This window comes from Coturnix japonica, chromosome W (genome assembly GCF_054131305.1).
Source record: "Coturnix japonica strain WE chromosome W, WE-NBRP24, whole genome shotgun sequence".
Taxonomy (NCBI): domain Eukaryota; kingdom Metazoa; phylum Chordata; class Aves; order Galliformes; family Phasianidae; genus Coturnix; species Coturnix japonica.
In genome coordinates, this window is record NC_140701.1 from 17,452,418 (window position 1) to 17,472,370 (window position 19,953).

A 19,953-nucleotide genomic window follows, 5' to 3' on the forward strand; every position below is an offset into this window, starting at 1 on the left:
AGGGCCTGGGCAGGATCCCACCGCTTAAGCAACTTTTCCATACAGCTCTGTAAGATCTCTTGCCAAGCTGCAGCCATCTAGGGGGTCAGTTCTCGGGACTCCCTTGGGTTAGACCCTCTCAGCTGATCATAAAAGGGCTTCATTAATTGTGGAGATATTCCCAAGGCGCCCTGAACCCACTGGAGGGCTCCCAACAATTTCTGTATGTCCCATAGTTACTCTATATGTGGCTGAATATCAAGGCCATCAGGTTGCACCATTCAGGACCAAACTTATACCCCAGGTATTCAACTCCTGGGCCTCTCTGTACTTTGTGCTCCGAAACAGTGAACCCAGCAGCAGTAAGCGTGGTGATTACCTGTATTTCAAGTGTCTGTAACCCTAACTCGGTAGGGGCTGCAAGCAAAAGGTTATCCATGTAATGCAGGATCATATATTGAGGGAAATCTCACCTGATTGATTCTAACACTCCGCCTACTGCTAACTAACAGATCATGGTGGATACGTCATTCCTTGCGGGAGGACGCACCACTGAAATCTCTTAGCGGGACTTTAATAATTGAGTGTCGATACCATGAAGGCAAACGTCTCCCAATCTTCTTCTGCGAGGGGAATGGAGAAAAAGCAGTCTTTAAGATCTATGACCACCAGTGGCCATTCTTTGGATATAGCTGATAACACTGGCCCTCATTGCTGTACTGCTCTGAAAGGTACTAATTGGGCACAGCAAGCGAAAGGCACCAGAGCGTTTCTTGATGACAAAGATCAGAGTGTGCCATTGACTGAGGGAGGGAACTATATGTCCAAATGGAAGCTCTTGTGAGACTAACTGTTGGAGTGCATCAAGTTTATCATGAGGAAGTGGCCACTGATCTACCCAAACGGGGCATGCGTCCTGTTTCCACCGCAATGGGATTGCATGTGTGGTAGACAATTGGTAGACAGTGGTCTATATTATAAATTTGTAATATGTGCACCCACGCTGTTTATGAAATCCTGTCCTAGTTGACTCCCTGGTATTTTGGTAATAAGCGGAACAAGCAAAGCCAGTTTTTCCAGCGAGCCGTCTCTGTTAACTATGACAGTTTCCACCTCAGCCAGGGACCTTTTAGAGGTGGTCACTCCCACCCCTCTAATCACCTGAGAGGGGCCCACTGGCCAAGCTTCAGGCCAGTCCTTATGTAACATCCCATCCGCTCCCGAATCAATAAGCGCTGTAATCAGAACGGAGTAACAACCTGAGAAGTCAGGCGGCAAGTCAAGGTAGGACATGAAAGCCCTGACTAAGGGGCGATCTTGACCGTCTAGTGTTAACACCATGGTATGTGTGTTATGAACTTCAAGGGTGAAGCTGGCATAACCAGTGGGTTGAGTATAGGTGTTGTTGATGGCCCTTTCTGTGGAATGTGGGAGGGGCGTCGGGCCTGTGCCCCCCCCCCATCCCCCCCGTTTCCCTGTGGCTGGACTCTGTGGTTTCTGCATGGCCAAGCGGTATGTCCTCCCTTACCACACAGCTGACAAGCAATTTTTTCTCTCTCTGCTGACATGCAATTTTTTCTCTCTCTCCCCCACTTGTAGCTTTACACTGAGCCTTAATTTGACCATACTGGCCACACTGATAACAAGGGCCTTTGGAAGGCTCTATGGCTCGCAGTGGTACAGAAGCTGCAGCCATCACATTAGTGATAGCATCTGCAAGCCCCTCGTTGGTTAAGGTTGCGGACTTCTGCTTATCCAGAAGCAATATTATTAAAGTTATTATATTATTAAGGTTATTATTCATCACTTCACAGAACGCCTCTACGGCCACCGAAAAGCCTTTTTCTTCCACCTCTTCTCTTATTTTTAACCAATCTGTGATCGGGCCACACCAGCATCCTCTGGTCCCCATCGCAGCCTTACGACCATTCACCACATTCACTGGGGGGGGGCTGTCTCGCTCCAATTTAGGAGTGAGGCATAGGTTCTTTTGATATGTTATGCCCGGCGTGAGATTAAGAAGAAGAGCATTCAAATGTTGATCCGACCAGTTTATTAGAAATGATAGACAATTGAGGGGATGGGGAAGGGAGAGCGACGAATATCAAAATTAGGGTGATGGGAAGGGAAAGTAGGCGATAGAAAAAGGTAGAAAAGAGCAAGAATTACATTAAAGCGGGTAATAGTCACCTCCTGGATGCAGCAGTGTCCCGTAGCACGTTGTTAACGTTGGTCTGGGGCAAAACAAGCGTAGGGGAGAGCAGCAGCAGTGTAGCAGGCCGCAAACAGCAGATCGGTGAAACGCAGAGAAAGTGGTCAACGTAGCGAGGTCTCCCGAAGCAGAGTCTCGAGCAGCAATCTCAGAAGAGACAGTAGGCAGCAGTAGGACAACGGTGGAGGAATCTGAGGTCAGATACCTAGAAAACCTAAAAGGTTCTTCAGCATGCAGGCATCTTCTTCAGCATGCAGGCGTTCACGTAGAGAGGCATTTGATGACAGAAAACCTCCTTGTTTCCATAGTGAGGCATCTGGTGTCAGAAAACCTCCATTCGGGGTTTGTACGTGCCCTTTTTATCCTTCTTCTTCCCAGCTTTCGTGACATTTCTGGAAGGCTCGGGTCAGAGTCATGTGAATTCCTTGGAGATGGCCATCTTCCTTGAGATAGGCCCACACAAAAAGACCACTTTAGGGCCATTAATCTGCATCTTATCTCCCTTTCATAGCTCCCGGACTTGTCCATCTCTTGAACAAAGGGATTTCTCGAACCTTGGTTCCTGTGTGTCTCAGACAAAGGGAGCCCTGGAACCTTGGCCAGGACTTGCCTGAACTTGTCCATTTCAGCAAACTTTGAGACAGTAATGTAAAAAGCATGGTCTCTTACAGGGGCAGAAGAACCACTCCTTTCTGGCCTTACGAGCTCCACCCCTTTCTCTTCCCCCTTTCCCCCTCCAACAGGAGAGGTAGAGTTACACAATAATAGGTATAATGACTGCCAAGGATATGGGGCGGGGATTCAAGCTCATGCAGTGGAATGTTGCTGGCAGATAAAGGTGCTGTTGGTTGAGGCTAGTCACCTTGCCTTTTGTCTTTTGTTAGTTGTGCGAGTGTGATACAGTGCACCGTCTACCCCAGTATAGCACCCACACAGGGGGATAAAACACAACAGTCTTGCCTCACAAGGGGCACCACTGGTGGCATATGGTTCTTCAAGCCTGTGTGCTAACCCTTGCGTGTCTGAACAACCGCTTGGTCGGGGCCAATAACTGCGGGCATACACCAATCTGGTGTATTTGCAAAATACAGTATTACACAAAATCAAAAATACAAACACGAATAAAAGATAAAGAACCATCACAGGGAATCTTGTGAGGAAGATGTGCACTTTATGGAACCTGGAATAGTGCATATTGCAACACCCTGCTGAGAGCGTGCTTGATCTCCCTGTTCCTCAAGCTTTAGATAATAGGGTTCAGTGCTGGAGGAACCACTAAGTACAGAAGTGCAACTGTCAGATCCAGGAGTGGGGAGGAAAGTGAAGGGAGCTTCAGGTAGGCAAAAAAGGCAGTGATGAGAAAGAGGGAGACCACGGCCAGGTGAGGAAGGCACGTGGAGAAGGCTTTGTGCCGTCCCAGCTCAGGGGGCATCCTCAGCACGGCAATGAAGATCTGCACATAGGACACCACTTTGAAAACAAAGCACCAAAACATTAAGCTGATACTAAAAATTTGGGAGATGCAGGCTGTGCTGTGCACAAGAGCTGCTCCTGGGCACAGCTGTCTCTCTGCAGCTTTGCCCACATGTATGAGCTCCCTGTATCCCAGGAGCCCAGCCCAGATCAGCACACTCGAGGATTTGAGTTTCTCTTCCTTACAAGCTCTTGATAGACAGCAGGCTCATCTCTGCTGAATTCATTTGGATGACATATTATTTATTCACCAGTGGACAGACTGATTCCAGAGGCATGGCTTTGAGTTGCGGAATCAAACTCTATAACCGAGAGTTAGGTTATAAAGTAGGAATATGTTTATCAGGCACCTGGTGTAAGGGGATCATTCTTATCTTGCATACCTGCAAGCAGAAGAATTATATATTTGAAAGCCAAACAGATACATATCCAACAAATTTCCTGGAACTCATCTTCATATTCATTATTTTCCTGAAACTCATTTACATTCTGCCTGAGTGTCTTGGTTTTGTAATTTTGTAATTTTGCTATCAGTATTCCACATCATAACATCATGTAAAGTATGGATACTTCTATTGAATGTGTAGCCCAGAGAAGAAGACTACATATCCCAGAGAACAACAGGGTTAATGATAAGTCACGGGACCAGGACGCTGTATAATCTCGTTCCCAGGCTGGAGTGCCCTCTATCTTCTCTCGAACTTCTCGGAGAGTGAGAAGCGTTCCAGCCGTGTCACCTAGAGTTCACAGTAGGCCTCTCGGTTTTCGGGGACTCTCTCTCTCTGTTTCGTTCAATTTCTTAGCCTCAATTATATTATATTGTGTTATCTTGTATTTCGGTATCATATTTAGTAAAATAAGTTTTTCCTCCTTAGATTGTCGCTGTTTTATCCCACTCCCTTTTTTCCCCCTCCTTTCCGGGCCCCGGGAGGGGGGCCCACGGGGTGGCTTCCCCTGTCACGGGCATAGGTAAATCTAAGTAACCCGTGACAGATTTTTTGGTGGAGAATGCGGGCATAGAGCTTTTTAGCTTTTAGAACGACTCTCTCTTTACTCTTAAAGAGCTTCGTTAGGGGAGTGTTATCTTTTCGTAGCTGCTCACTGAGAACGTGACCTTGAAATACCAGACAAATTGTCAACATTAAGGGCTGCTGTACATTCTCAGCACTGCTATCTAACTTTTGTGTAGAAAACAAAGGGATTTCTTTCTCCCTTAGAGCAAAGCTAGCTAGCTCTGACTTTTACAGAGCCTGCCAGCTATGAATCCACTCTTCATCCCAGTTGCTCTGTTTAAGGGATTGAAAGCAATTATGATCTTCTTAAAGTATTGGTCAACTATTAACACCATAATTTGGTGTTGTGGAATTGTGCAGGTATATAGCCTAATAAGGTGGATACTGATGGAGACACCTGCCTGGTACTTTTATGAGATGTGGTATGGTCAGAATTTTGGCACCTACATCCCAGATGGAATTGTGAATCTTACAAACACTTGCATCCCAGATGGAATTGCGAATCTTACAAGTACTTGCATCCCAGATGGAACAGGCAATTTTACAAACAGCACCATGTTTAATTCATTGTACAGGCTAAAAAAACCCTTTTTATTTAGGTTGTACTCTCAGATTTCCACACGCCTTTCAATAACTGAGATAGGGTTCATACTTGCATCCATGTTATCACTATTAATGAATGCATATATGTTTCTATGCATTCGTTCTATGCGGAAGTCTCCTCCAGAACCAGAGAATGATGACTGGCAGGGAATATGGAAAGGTTTAGGAAAAGTCTTAGAAGCATGGGGACCCGCAGTGTCATGGGATTTCACTCTTGAACACCTAAGGGACCCTAAGAAATTAAGTGAGTATTTGGGTCAGAGATCTAAGGAGGTAAACCTTATGTGGGGTTTGGCTTATGCATACCGTGCTTTGTATCATACTATTCTGGAGAGAGAGAGTTTCCGATCTGAGATTCAAGCCCAAGTTAATTTTGATCAGTCACAGGAGGCATCAGTAGCAATATCAGTTGCCCCTGTGGAAGGCAAGAAATGGAAACGGGTGTCCACGCGTCTAGAACGAAAAGAAGGAGAAGCACGGGGGGGGCAGCAGAAGACCCAGGTGCCGGGCATGGAGCAGTACCAAAAAAAGCAAAGGCAAAAACCAAGAGGCATGAAGAAGAGACTGATGATGAGGAGGAAATCACCTATTGTCGACCTCTGAAGCTGACTGAAATCCAAGGCTCAAGAAAGGAGTTCACACGGCGTCAAGATGAAGGTATCCTTGCTTGGTTGCTTCGCTGCTGGGACAACGGGGCCAACAGCTTGTCTCTAGATGGTAATGAAGCTCGCCAACTAGGAAGCATTGCCCAAGATGCAGGTATCGACAGAGGGATTAGCAGATGTTCGGATGGAGCTGCCACTCTCTGGTTGCGGCTGTTAGAAGCCGTGAGAGAAAGGTACCCCTATAAGGATGCTTTGAAGCCTAAATTTGATAGTTGGAATACCGTCCAAAAAGGTATTCAGCGCTTGAGGGAATTGGCCATGGCGAAAATGTTGTACAGCCCTGATCCAAGCGAACTTGACCCTGAGAGAGTGAGGGCCGATCCTGACATGTGGCAGAAAATCACAAGTACAGCACCAGAGAGAATTGCACAGTCATTGGTAACAGGTTCTAAAGGGTTCGTGGACAGATGGCCCCGAGTTGTTGAGCTGATTATAATGCTTCAAACCACCGATCAGCAGCTCCCTCAACTGCATGCCGCAGTTTCTGCCATCTCACGGCTAGAAGACCGAGTAGATGAAATGTGCAAGAAATTGTTTCCATCAACTAATCGTAATGATCCCGTAATAGTATCAGAAACAACTGATGAAGGTCAATCCTCGTACGGGCCACCAGGTCTAATGAAGGATCTGATCGAAGTATTCCAGTCCTACTCCTCACCTGCATCATCAAAAGTCTCAGCTGTTAAACGTACACGCTTCCCACCTCGAGCAAAGAACAACAGTACGATTGCACCGCGTGTTTCCATGTGGCGCTACCTACGTGACCGTGGAGAAGACATGAGGAAGTGGCATGATCAGCCTACGTCTCACTACGAGCACGGGTGAAAGAACTACTAGACATACCAACCACCAGTGGAGTTGCTCCAGTCATCACAGGTAACCAATAGAGGGGCCCTGCCCTCAGTCAGGGGAGGGAAAGGGATAATAGAGTTTATTGGACTGTGTGGATTCGATGGCCTGGCACATCAGAACCACAGGAATATAAGGCGCTGGTGGATACCGGTGCACAGTGCACCCTAATGCCCTCCAGTCATGAAGGGACAGAATCAATCCATATTTCTGGAGTGACTGGGGGCTCTCAAGAATTGACTGTGCTGGAGGCTGAAATAAGCCTCACTGGCAAAGACTGGCAAAAACATCCTATTGTGACTGGCCCAGGGGCTCCATGTATACTGGGTATTGATTACCTCAGAAGGGGGCATTTCAAGGATCCTAAGGGGTATCGATGGGCCTTTGGGATAGCTGCTGTAGATATGGACAACATTAAGCAGCTGTCTGTTTTGCCTGGCCTGTCAGAGGACCCGTCTGTTGTGGGGCTGCTACGGGTAAAAGAGCAGCAGGTACCGATTGCTACAAAGACAGTGCACAGACGGCAGTATCGCACCAACAGGGATTCACACAGAATCACAGAATTACAGAATCACAGAATTACCCGGGTTGGAAGGGACCTCAAGGATCATGTAGTTCCAACCCCCCTGCCTATCAGGGCCACCAAACATACACCTTTACTAGATCAGGTTGCCCAGGGCCCCGTCCAACCTGGCCTTGAACACCTCCAAGGACGGGGCATCCACAACCTCACTGGGCAGCCTGTTCCAGGACCTAACCACTCTTCTAGTAAAGAACTTTCCCCTAACATCCAACCTAAATCTTCCCTCCTTCAACTTAAAACCATTTCCCCGTGTCCTGCTATTATCAGCCCTTTCGAAGAGTTTACTCCCTTCCTGGGAGTAAGTTCCCTTCAGGTACTGAAAGGCTGCAATGAGCTCACCCCGCAACCTTCTCTTCTCCATGCTGAACAAACCCAACTCCCTCAGCCTGTCCTCATAGGGGAGGTGCTCCAGCCCCCTGATCATCTTTGTGGCCCTCCTCTGGACCCTTTCCAAAATCTCCATATCTTTTTTGTACTGAGGGCTCCACACCTGGACACAGTACTCCAGATGGGGCCTCACAAGAGCAGAGTAGAGAGGGACGATCACCTCCCTATCCCTGCTGACCACCCCTCTCCTGATGGAGCCCAGGATCCCATTTGCTTTCCAGGCTGCCAGAGCGCACTGCTGGCTCATGTTAAGTTTCTCATCTATCAGGACCCCTAGGTCTTTTTCTGCCAAGCTGCTCTCAAGGACAACTCCTCCCAGGCTGTACAGGTGCCTGGGGTTCTTCCGGCCCAAGTGCAAAACCTTGCACTTTGCCGTGTTGAACCTCATTAGGTTCACCCGAGCCCAGCTTTCCAGCCTGTCAAGGTCCCTCTGAATGGCATCCGTTCCCTCCACCGTATCGACTGCACCACTCAGCTTGGTGTCATCAGCAAACTTGCTGAGGGTGCACTCCATTCCCTCATCGATGTCATTAATAAAGATGTTAAAGAGCACCAGTCCCAAGACAGACCCTTGAGGGACACCGCTCGTTACCGGCCTCCACCTGGACATAGAGCCATTGACCACCACCCTCTGTCTGCGGCCTTTCAACCAATTGCTTATCCATCTAGTTGTCCACCCATCAAATCCACCTCCCTCCAATTTGGAGATGAGGATGTTATGGGGCACCATGTCAAAGGCCTTGCTCAGGTCCAGGTAAATGACATCGGTCGCCTTCCCTTCGTCCACCAACGCCGTCACTCCATCATAGAAGGCCACAAGATTAGTTAAGCATGACCTTCCCCTGGTGAAGCCATGCTGGCTGTCTCGGATCACATGCTCTTTCTTTATGTGATCAAGCATGTTGTCCAGGAGGATCTGTTCCATAATCTTCCCAGGCACGGAGGTGAGACTCACCGGCCTGTAGTTTTCCGGGTCCTCCCTGCTCCCCTTCTTGTAAATGGGAGTGACGTGACCCTTCCTCCAATCATCCGGGACCTCACCTGACAGCCATGACTTCTCAAATATGATGGAGAGCGGCTCAGCAACCACCTCAGCCAGCTCCTTCAGGACCCTGGGATGCACGCCATCTGGCCCCATAGACTTATACTCATTCAGTCTAAGGAGGCACTCTCGGACTTGCTCTACCCTTACAGTGGGGAGGGATTTACCTCCTTGGTCCCCACATAGAGGTATGGGGGTGCAAGACTTAGGGACGTGAAAAAGACTAGAATCCTGGCCACCAGTGAAGACCGAGGTGAAGAACTCATTCAGCACCTCAGCTTTCTCTTCATCTGTTGAAGCCATTTCTCCTTTTAAATTTACCAGAGTAGGTACGCCCATTTTGGCCTGTCTCTTCTGGCCAATGTACCTGTAGAAGGTTTTCTTATTGTTTTTCACGTCCCTCGCCAAGTTCAGTTCTGCCTGCGCCTTGGCTTTCCTGATCCCACGTCTGCAAGTTCGTACGGCATCCCTGTATTCTTCCCGGGTGACACAGCCTTGTTTCCAGAGCTTGTACACCCCTTTCTTCACCCTCAGTTCTCTTAGCAGGTCCTTGCTGAGCCATGCCGGTTTTCTACCTCTCCTGCCCACTTTCTTAATCAGGGGAATGGAGACCTCTTGTGCTGCCAGGAGGGCATCCTTGAACAGTAGCCAGCTCTCCTCAACATCCTTATCTTTGAGGGCAGCGCGCCAGGGGATCTTGGCCAGCATTCCATTGAGAAGCTTGAAGTCAGCTCTTCTAAAGTTCAGCATCCTGGTCCTGCTCTTTGCCAGGCCCACATCGCTTGAGATCACAAACTCAACCAGGGCATGATCGCTGGAGCCCAGGCATCCTCCAACCTTGACGCCTTTGATGATCTCCTCAGCGTTGGTGAGCAGCAGGTCCAGCAACGCTTGACCTCTGGTCGGTCTGTCCAGTACCTGAACCAGAAAGCTATCATCAATGGATTCCAAGAGCCTTCTGGAGCTCTTGCAGCTCGCCGTGTGGTTTTCCCAACAGATGTCCGGATGGTTGAAGTCCCCCACCAGGACAAGAGCCTGTGAGCTAGATGCCTCACGCATCTGGAGCAAGAAAGCCTCATCAGCAGCCTCCCCTTGATCAGGTGGCCTGTAGTATACCCCTAATACCAGCTGACCTTTATTAGTCCCATCTCTAATCCTAACCCACAGGCTCTCAACCTGTTCTTGACTGTTTCTCATGGGGAGCTCCTCACAGTTTATCCAATCTCTGACATAAAGAGCAACTCCCCCACCCTTCCTACCTCGCCTATCTCTCCTAAAGAGCCTATAGCCATTGATGGTAGTATCCCAATTGTGGGAGTCATCCCACCATGTTTCTGTGATAGCAACAATGTCATAATTTTCAGAGTGCATCACAGTTTCCAGTTCCTCCTGCTTGTTACTCAGGCTCCGTGCATTAGTATAAAGGCACTTCAGCCGGGCTGTCCGTCTCACCACCTTCATAAGCGATCCAGGATCCGCTAGAACAGCGGCATCCCCAGCATCCCCCTGCCCTACTCCCTCCTTTTGCACTCTGCAATCATTGCCCACGGAGTTTGGTACAATCCCTTGAATGCACCGTTCAACCCCAGTAGCCCTTATTTTGCCCCCTTCCCCCTTCGTTCCTAGTTTAAAGACCTATCAATGAGTCCCGCTAATTCTTCAGCTAATACCCTCTTACCCCTCAGGGACAGGCTGCTTGCATCAGCAGCCATCATTCCAGGTGCAGTGTAGATTGCCCCATGGTCAAAATAGCCGAAATTCTTGTGTCTGCACCAGCTCTTAAGCCATCTGTTTAAGAGATGGGTTTTTTGGATCCTCCCTGTACCTTTTCCTGACACCACGGGCATAGAAGAAAAGATCACCTGCACCCCAGCTCCTTCAAGTATTCGCCCCATTCCCCTGAAGTCTTTCTTGATGGACCTCAGGCTTTCCTTGCCAACTTCCTCACTGCCAGCCTGAATTATTAAAAGTGGGTAGTAGTCTGAAGGATGAATCAATCTAGAAATTTTCTTTGAAATGTCCCTGACCCGTGCCCCAGGAAGGCAGCACACTTCTCTGCGGGTAGGGTCAGGCCGGCATATAGGGCCTTCTGTTCCTTGCAGAAGGGAGTCACCTACAACAATCACCCTTCTGTCCTTACGTGTAGAAGCAGTCTTGAGGCTTCGGGGTGACCGCTTCACCTGTGGCAACCTCATGGGTGCACCTGTTTCCACACTCTCACTAGTCCCCCCCTCAAGTTCCAGGGCCTCAAACCGGTTTTGCAGAGGCACCTGGGGAGCCGGGGATGGTTGTGATGGAGGATGCCCCTTTCGTCGAGCAGGTACCCGTTTCCACTCCTCCTCCCTTCTCAAGTTACTGCTGGGGGGAAGAGAGGACAGGGGGCCAGCTGCAGTGTTGCCAGCTGGCTGGTTCCCCTTTACCACCTGTTTGTGAGGTGGCAGGGGCTGACATGCTCCATTAGGAGCCTCGACTGTGTGCTGAGAACTTGAGGCTGAGAGGGAGTGACACCACCAGTCAATCTTCCTCTCACACTCTTTTATAGTCCTCAGCCTCTCCACTTCCTCCTTCAGGTCAACCACGAGGCTGAGCAAGTAGTTCACCTGGTCGCAGTGAACACAATCACTGCCTCCCTCACCCAGCACTGCAAGGGCCATGCTCTGGCACTCAGTACAGCCAGAGACCTGCACAACAGCATCTTGGGTTGGGGGCTCAGTCTGAGTTTCCTCAGACATTTTGGCAGCAGCCTTCCTATAAGGCATGTGCAGGACCTCAGTCTGGGTCTCTGCAGTCTTCTTGGTTGCTGCCTCCCGTTTCTGTGAGATCGGGACCCTTGTCTTGGCCTCCTCAGTATTTCTGGCAGCAGCCTTTCGCTGGGGAACACCCATGTCGGAGCAGAATACTTACCAGAGCTGAAACAGGAAGTCAAGAGGTGCACGAGCCCCGCCTCCTCCTGACCGTCTCTGGTGGGCAGCGACTAGTCGCTGCCCTCCTTGTGCCCGTTTAAATCTCCCTCCGTAGGCAGGGAACGCCCACACGCTGCGTCAGCGGCTGCGTCAGCTGCTCCCTGAGAGCTGCCGGGCTTCTCCTCTACCCGGGGGTTCCCTGCTTGAAGGAACCGCCCGAGATCCCCCTTGACCACGCGGTCAGCCGCTGCTGATCGGTCCAGGACGTCTCCGAATCAGGCGACCTTGCTCCCCATTCATGATTTGATTCGCCAGTTGGAGAATCAGGGAGTGATCAGTAAAACTCACTCACCTTTTAACAGTCCCATATGGCCAGTGCGTAAAGCCAGTGGAGAATGGAGGCTGACAGTAGACTAACGTGGCCTGAATGAGGTCACACCCCCATTGAGCGCTGCTGTGCCAGACATGTTGGAACTCCAGTACGAGCTGGAGTCAAAAGCAGCTAAATGGTATGCCACCATTGACATTGCCAATGCCTTCTTCTCTATTCCTTTGGCTGTAGAATGTAAGCCACAGTTTGCCTTCACCTGGAGGGGCATTCAGTATACTTGGAACCGTTTGCCCCAGGGGTGGAAACACAGCCCAACCATTTGCCATGGGTTGGTCCAAACTGTACTGGAACAGGGTGGTGCTCCTGAACACCTGCAGTACATTGATGACATTGTTGTGTGGGGTGATACAGCAGAAGAGGTTTTCACAAAAGGAGAGCAGATCATCCAAATTCTTCTACAAGCCGGATTTGCTATTAAGCGAAGCAAAGTAAAAGGACCTGCCCAGGAAATTCAGTTCTTAGGTATAAAGTGGCAGGATGGACGTCGTCACATCCCAACAGATGTGATCGACAAAATCACTGCCATGTCTCCACCAACTAGCAAGAAAGAGACACAATCTTTCCTGGGTGCAGTAGGCTTTTGGAGGATGCACATTCCAAACTACAGCCTCATTGTAAGCCCCCTTTATCAGGTGACGCGGAAGAAGAACGATTTTGCACGGGGCCCTGAGCAGCAGCAGGCTTTCGAACAGATTAAACAAGAGATAGCCCGAGCTGTAGCTCTGGGGCCAGTACGGACTGGACAGGATGTAAAGAACATCCTCTATACTGCTGCTGGAGAGAAAGGCCCCACTTGGAGTTTGTGGCAAAGAGCCTCAGGAGAGACCCGAGGCCGACCCCTGGGATTCTGGAGTCGATCATATAAGGGGTCTGAAGAGTGCTACACTCCAACTGAGAAGGAGATCTTAGCCACGTATGAGGGGGTTTGGGCTGCTTCCGAAGTAGTTGGGAGTGAAACACAGCTCCTTTTGGCACCTCGACTGCCAGTGCTGAACTGGATGTTCAAAGGACAGGTTCCCTCCACTCATCATGCTACCGATGTCACCTGGAGCAAGTGGATTGCGCTGATTACACAGCGAGCGCGAATGGGAAACCTCAATCGTCCAGGAATCCTAGAGGTAATCATGGACTGGCCTGAAGATAAAAGGTTTGGAACATCACCAGCAGAAGAGGTATCACGTGCTAAAGAGGCCCCACCATACAACAAATTACCAGAAAATGAAAAGAAATATGCCCTATTCACAGACGGATCATGTCGCATTGTAGGGAAGCATCGCAAATGGAAAGCTGCTGTGTGGAGCCCCACACGACAGGTTGCAGAGGCCACCGAAGGTAAGGGAGAATCAAGTCAGTTTGCAGAGGTAAAAGCTGTCCAGCTGGCCTTAGATGTTGCTGAACAGGAGAGGTGGCCAATGCTGTATCTTTATACTGAATCATGGATGGTGGCAAATGCCTTATGGGGGTGGTTACAGAGGTGGGAACAAAACAACTGGCAACAGAAGGGTAAATCTGTTTGGGCCGCTGAATTATGGAAGGACATTGCTGCCCGAACAAAGAATATGGTTGTAAAGGTGCGTCATGTGGATGCACATGTGCCCAAAAGTCAGGCTACTGAAGAACAACAAAACAACCATCAGGTAGATAAAGCTGCCAAAATTGAGGTGGCTCAAATGGACTTGGACTGGCAGAATAAGGGTGAATTATTTCTAGCTCGATGGGCTCATGAGACCTCAGGTCATCAAGGAAGAGACGCGACATATAAGTGGGCCAGAGACCGAGGGGTGGACTTAACCATGGACGCTATTGCGCAGATTATTCATGATTGTGAAACATGTGCCATAATTAAACAAGCCAAAACGATGAAACCTCTCTGGGAGGAAGGGCGGTGGTAAAAGTATAAATATGGGGAGGCGTGGCAGGTTGATTATATCACCTTGCCACGATCTCGCAGTGGTAAGTGTTATGTACTCACCATGGTAGAGGCAACCACTGGGTGGCTTGAAACATACGCAGTACCCCATGCTACTGCTCGAAACACCATATTAGGTCTTGAGAAACAAGTCCTGTGGCGACATGGCACCCCAGAAAGAACTGAATCTGATAATGGGACACATTTTAAAAATTCCCTTATAAATACTTGGGCCAAAGATCATGGCATTGAGTGGATTTATCATATTCCCTACCATGCACCAGCTTCTGGTAAAATTGAACGATATAATGGGTTGTTGAAAACTATGTTGAAAGCAATGGGTGGTGGAACATTTAAGCACTGGGAGAAGAATCTGGCAGAAGCCACTTGGTTGGTCAATACTAGAGGATATGTCAATCGTGATGGTCCTAGTCAATCTAGCCCCCTGCACACTGTAGAAGGAGATAAGGTCCCTGTTGTACATGTAAAGAACATGTTGGGAAAAGCTGTTTGGGTCCTTCCAGCTTCTGGAAAGGGCAAACCTATCCGTGGAACTGTCTTTGCCCAGGGACCTGGGTGCACTTGGTGGGTAATGCAGAAGGATGGGGATGTTCAATGTGTGCCACAAGGGAATTTGATGCTGGGGGAGTGCAGTCAATAATTTTATGTATTTATATATATATGTTTGCATGTGTAGTGTATTTTAGTTATTATAGTTGTACATTTAGTCATGTTACATGTAATTCTACTATTTAGCTATCATAATTTTACATACGTGTATATATATGTATATATATATTTACCATGATGTAATAATGTAGAATAAGGGGTGGAATGTCATGGTTTTGTAATTTTGTAATTTTGCTATCAGTATTCCACATCATAACATCATGTAAAGTATGGATACTTCTATTGAATGTGCAGTCCACAGAAAAAGACTACATATCCCAGAGAACAACAGGGTTAATGATAAGTCACGGGACCAGGACGCTGTATAATCTCGTTCCCAGGCTGGAGTGCCCTCTTTCTTCTCTCGAACTTCTCGGAGAGTGGGAAGCGTTCCAGCCGTGTCGCCTAGAGTTCACAGTAGGCCTCTCGGTTTTCGAGGACTCTCTCTCTCTGTTTCGTTCAATTTGTTAGCCTCAATTATATTATATTGTGTTATCTTGTATTTCGGTATCATATTTAGTAAAATAAGTTTTTCCTCCTTAGATTGTCGCTGTTTTATCCCACTCCCTTTTTTCCCCCTCCTTTCCGGGCCCCGGGAGGGGGGCCCACGGGGTGGCTTCCCCTGTCACGGGCATAGGTAAATCTAAGTAACCCGTGACACTGAGTGCACCAGGGGACGGACATGTGTGGGACATTTGGGTCAGGGGTACTCAGTGCGTGTGTCTGTTCTGTGTTCTCTGAGCTGTGGATGTCCAGAATGTAGGGGGCTAGCCTAGCTGGTTTGCCATTCAATCAACGCAGGTCTTTAGCATCGTGGCAACATTTGGTGACCCCAATTTGATACAACTGAGTGCACACTCGTGGTGAGAGAAGGCTGCTCATTATGGCTTCATTGAAGCGAGTGGTGAGTATGCTAACAGGGACAGGGCAGAATGTGGACTATCCAGTCCATGAAAAGGAACTGAAGCCGCTAATACACTGGATGATGAAGAAGCGGTTTGGCTCAACCGCTGGGGAATGCATTAGAAAAAGTAATTTAGAGAAGGCGGGAGGATAACTATTCCATAACTATTCTTGCACTGGTAGTAAAGAAGCAGCAAATCTGCTTCCAGCCTTTGGGTCATTACAATGTCTTTTTTCCTGGGCGGAGGAATCACAGCAGCTATGGAAAGCAGTGTATGACTGCTTATCTAATAAGGTTTGTCCCAAGTCTGAGTCTGACAACCTTGCCACTCCCTCAGACGCGGCACTGGACAAGGGGAATCAGATGGAGCCTGTGGCTGGTGAAATACCAAATACCGATGCCAAAGCGACTTTAGATCAGGAACCATCAACAGGGGTGGGAGGGGAGGAGTCAAAGAAGTCGGACGAGAACAGTTCAAGAAGGGCTGTGGTGGTTGCTGTAACTTCAGCCTTAATGGATCCTAAGTCCCCTGTGGCACAAATTTTGATGAAACTGTCCAGCGTTACGTCAAGGAGATCTGTGATCTGTTCAAGGCTTCCCCATATTCTAGCCTGAATAGAAGGATACATCTGCTTTTCATTTACTGTTATTGTTATAGGCTTAGCTAGGATAGCAGTGACTCGCTGACGCTTTGCATTGTCATTGTGTTTGCAGAATCAGACCAGATTGGACGGCCAGGGAGTCATATACTCCAGACAAAGATGTTTCAGTTCAAGACTAGATTTCTTAAATCCTGAAATACAATCTTCCATGAACTCCAGGGTAAGACCTCTACATTGCCTATCCTTGCTTCTTTCACTTCTGCTCAACCATGTGGCATCTCATTTCTGGAAAGAGTTGGCCACTCTGACTTCCCACCGGGAGAATGGCGTGATATGCCTGGCCTTATCATCTGTAGGGGACCCTTTCTCACTCTGCTCATTTGGGGTTTCCCTCCTTGGGTATTTCTTGAAGCCAGGGAACTACAGCGCAAGACTTAATATCTCAGTTTTTACCTTCAATGTGTCGGTAAACAACACCTGACATGCCAGGACCCTTGGCGAGCCCTCATTTGCACCTACTCAGTGGCTGTGACGTGCAACATGCCAGGGGCATTTTGAGTGCTGGTGGATGAGGAGGATGAGGAAGAGGAGGAACTTCAGAGGGTGCTGCTCCACCCTCCATTGGCCACTAACCAAGGTCACCGGGATTGCAGTAATGACTGAGGTTCTTAACACGCTCAAAAGGAATAGAACCTCCGACGGGGAAAAGAACACTACTACCACCCTGCAGTGAGTGAAGGATGCTTTGCAGAGGCTCTTAGAAAAGAAAGGGTACATCAGTCGCGACTTGTGGGGCAGCAAGCTGGGTATCTCTGACTTCTGGAATTGGTTGTGGTTTGGTGGTGTTCATGGCACTGTGCTCATGTGTCTGGAAATTGGCTCTGTGATCTTATGCTTTACACTAACTGTTATCTGGCTCATCCAAGGCCTCATCAGGAGGCAGGTGATGGCCGCACAGTACGTGCTGCTTGCAATCCAAGAGTCATAAGTGCCATAGTTGAAGCTGTGACGTGATTGATGCATTTTGTCACAGAGTTCTCTCTAGAGCTCACTCCGTGACAGTGGAAATAAACCCGGGGAGAGAAGGGACAAAGTACATCCCTGCTCTAACAGCGTGGTACTGCACAGAGGCCCGGCCCGGCCACGTGCGCTCCAAGAGAGTGGATGGTGAGGGAGATTGCGAATAGGAATTTCCCCCTAGGGAGGGAAAAAATGAAAAAAAAACAACGATCTGAGAACAAGCGGCATTTTAATGAACCCTGTGACACTAAACAGCAAAGAGAGAGTTTCAACAAGGAGAAAAAAAAGGCGAAATCTCACCGATAGGCTGTGGGAGGTGGGAAGTTCCAACCACGCTGTCTCCTGCAGGGAACCGGCTTAGACCCCAACCCCTTCCTGACCTTCCCTCCAGTGCCACTTCCCTCCCCCCATGCCCATTTAAGGTAGTCCACAGAAAAAGAAAAGAAAGAAAAAAGTTGTCCCCTTAACTCCCATTATCCCACATGACATTCTGATGTGGAATAGCAATACCAACCAAATTACAAAACCACAACAGCGAGCTTTCCCGGCCTTGCTCACTAACCAGCCGAAGCCTGCCTTGTCATATGGATGTGATCCCTCCAGGCAGAAGCTCTGCTGTACGTACCCTCAGGGTCAGGAGGAGAGGCCTGTCAAGTCCAAGCCTTACCCGGCCGTGCTGCAGCCTGCTGGCCAGGCCATCCTTGTTGGGCCCCTTGGAGTCCATTTTGAGCTCCCACAGCGCACACGGGAGCCCTGCCTTTGGAAGCAACCTCTTCAGCCCTGCCGAATGTCTGTCATTGGTCGCAGCCAACACAAGTTCCAAAGGAGACGGTCCTGTTTAACTATAGATCCTTTTATGACTTAGTTATGCATTTAGCCGAACAAGGGAAGCCAGTTGATGTTATCCTTGAAGATTTCAGAAGAGCTTCTGAGACTATTTCTCACAGTACTCTTCTGTACAGAATGTACTGCATATGGCTAAACACAAACATAACGTGGTAGGTGAACAGCTGGTCAATAGGTCAGGCCCAAAGGATTGTAGTAATTGGGTTCCATCAGGCTGGTAGATGGTTGTTGTATTAGGCGAAATCGGACCCTCGGGATGTAACGTGATAGGCCCTCCCCTGCTGGGTCATGCATATGTAAAAAAGATAAAGATGAAACTGGATACCTATATAAGGGACCCTCACATTCCAATAAACGCCATTTTACCGCTGACCATATTGGTGTAACAAACAGCTGTGACTTGGTCGGGGCCGTCGATACACATTCACAAAGGGACTTGACTTTCCAGGTTACCAGATCGAGGTAACAGATGGTCACTATCAGGGGTCCCCAGGGCTCCATTATAGGGCCACTTCTCTTTCATGTTTTTGTGAATGACTTGCATGCAGGACTAGAAGATGTTCTGAGCAAGTTTGCTGATGTGACCAGATGAGGAGGTGCTGTTGCCTCCACTGAGGGTGGAGAGAACTTGCAGTGAGATGTGGACAAGTCAGAGAACTGGGTACCAGTTGGTACAAAGCACCAAGTGCATAAAGCATAACAAGAAAAAGTGCCTGCTTGTGCACCTGGCTAGGGGCAACCCTGGACATACACACTGGCTGGATATGGGACACATGAGAGATGTCTGACTGAAAAGAATTGGAGGTCCTGGTCAGAATCAAATTGAACATGATTCAGCAGTGTGCCCAGGCAGCCAGGAAAGTCAACAGTCCCCTGGAGCGCATCAAGCAATTTATTACCATCTGGGTGAGGGAATGGATTGTCCCTGTGTGCACTGCACTGCTGCAGCATCACCTGGAGCAGTGGGTGCACTTCTGGGCAATGCAGAAAATAAAGGACATCAAATTATGGGAGGGTGTGCACAGGAGGGCACTGGAACTGAGAGATCTGAAGTTCAGAGTTTCATTGGGATTGACTGCTTGTTCAGACTGGGCCCTTCTCACATCCCACATCCTGTGATGAGACACAGGGCACACACGGGACATGAACTTGACAGCATCCTTGCACCACATGCAGAGCCTGGAATCTTCTGTCCCCATGTCTTTCATTAAACATCATACAGACTTCCGACTCACTGCTCCAGGAAGGATCCTTAGTCAAAATGAGGTCCTCCCTGCTAAGGTTCGGGGAATCAGGGCTTTCTGCTTCATAAGACAAAGGAGGGGTTTCTCAGCATCAGAGCCACCATGAAGAGTGAGCAAAGCCTCAAAATGGTGGTAAGGTAACACTTTGCTATAGAAAGGGAAAGGGGAACTTCACAGAAACCAAGACAAAGGGTAACTGTAGATAGTTTACATTTAAAAGGGCGGGGAAAAGGGGGATTACAGACACTTTGTCAAAAGAAAACCAGAGAAGAGGGCAATAAAGATAAGAAGAAACTGTCCGGAGACCTCTGACAAGAAGAAGGATTAGATACCCCCGGGCAAGATGATGCTGACATGGGAGAACGATAGCAGCAGATAACACCAAGAAGAAAACAGAAGAAGAATTTCACCCCAAAACAACGGCAAGGGTCGCGGGGAATGGGGTCAGGGGGAATGAGGGAATGGGGTTGTGAGGAATGGGGCTGTAGAGAGTGTTTTTTACAGCTAGCTGAGAAGGGTCGTAAACACGGTGCAGTTAATCAAGCAGCCATGCCACCTGCAAGGACAGTGAGATCAACAGGATGCCCTGGGATGGTGAGAAACTAACCATGGTTTTGTGAACTCGGCAAGGGAGTAACTTTCAGGATGATAACAACAAG

The 19,953-nt window shown here is 48.7% G+C and overlaps 1 pseudogene across 1 annotated transcript in view; it reads right to left on the reverse strand.

Moving 5' to 3' along the window:
* Positions 1 to 220: 220 nt before the first annotated feature.
* LOC146754570 (uncharacterized) overlaps positions 221 to 19,953 on the reverse strand; it is a 400,789-nt pseudogene continuing 381,056 nt past the window's right edge. Inside the window, exons 2-3 of the transcript XR_014939022.1 lie at positions 8,876 to 10,079; positions 221 to 949 (exon numbers count right to left, since the gene is read on the reverse strand). The product of XR_014939022.1 is annotated as an uncharacterized LOC146754570 (transcript). The remainder of the gene's footprint in view (positions 950 to 8,875; positions 10,080 to 19,953) is intronic.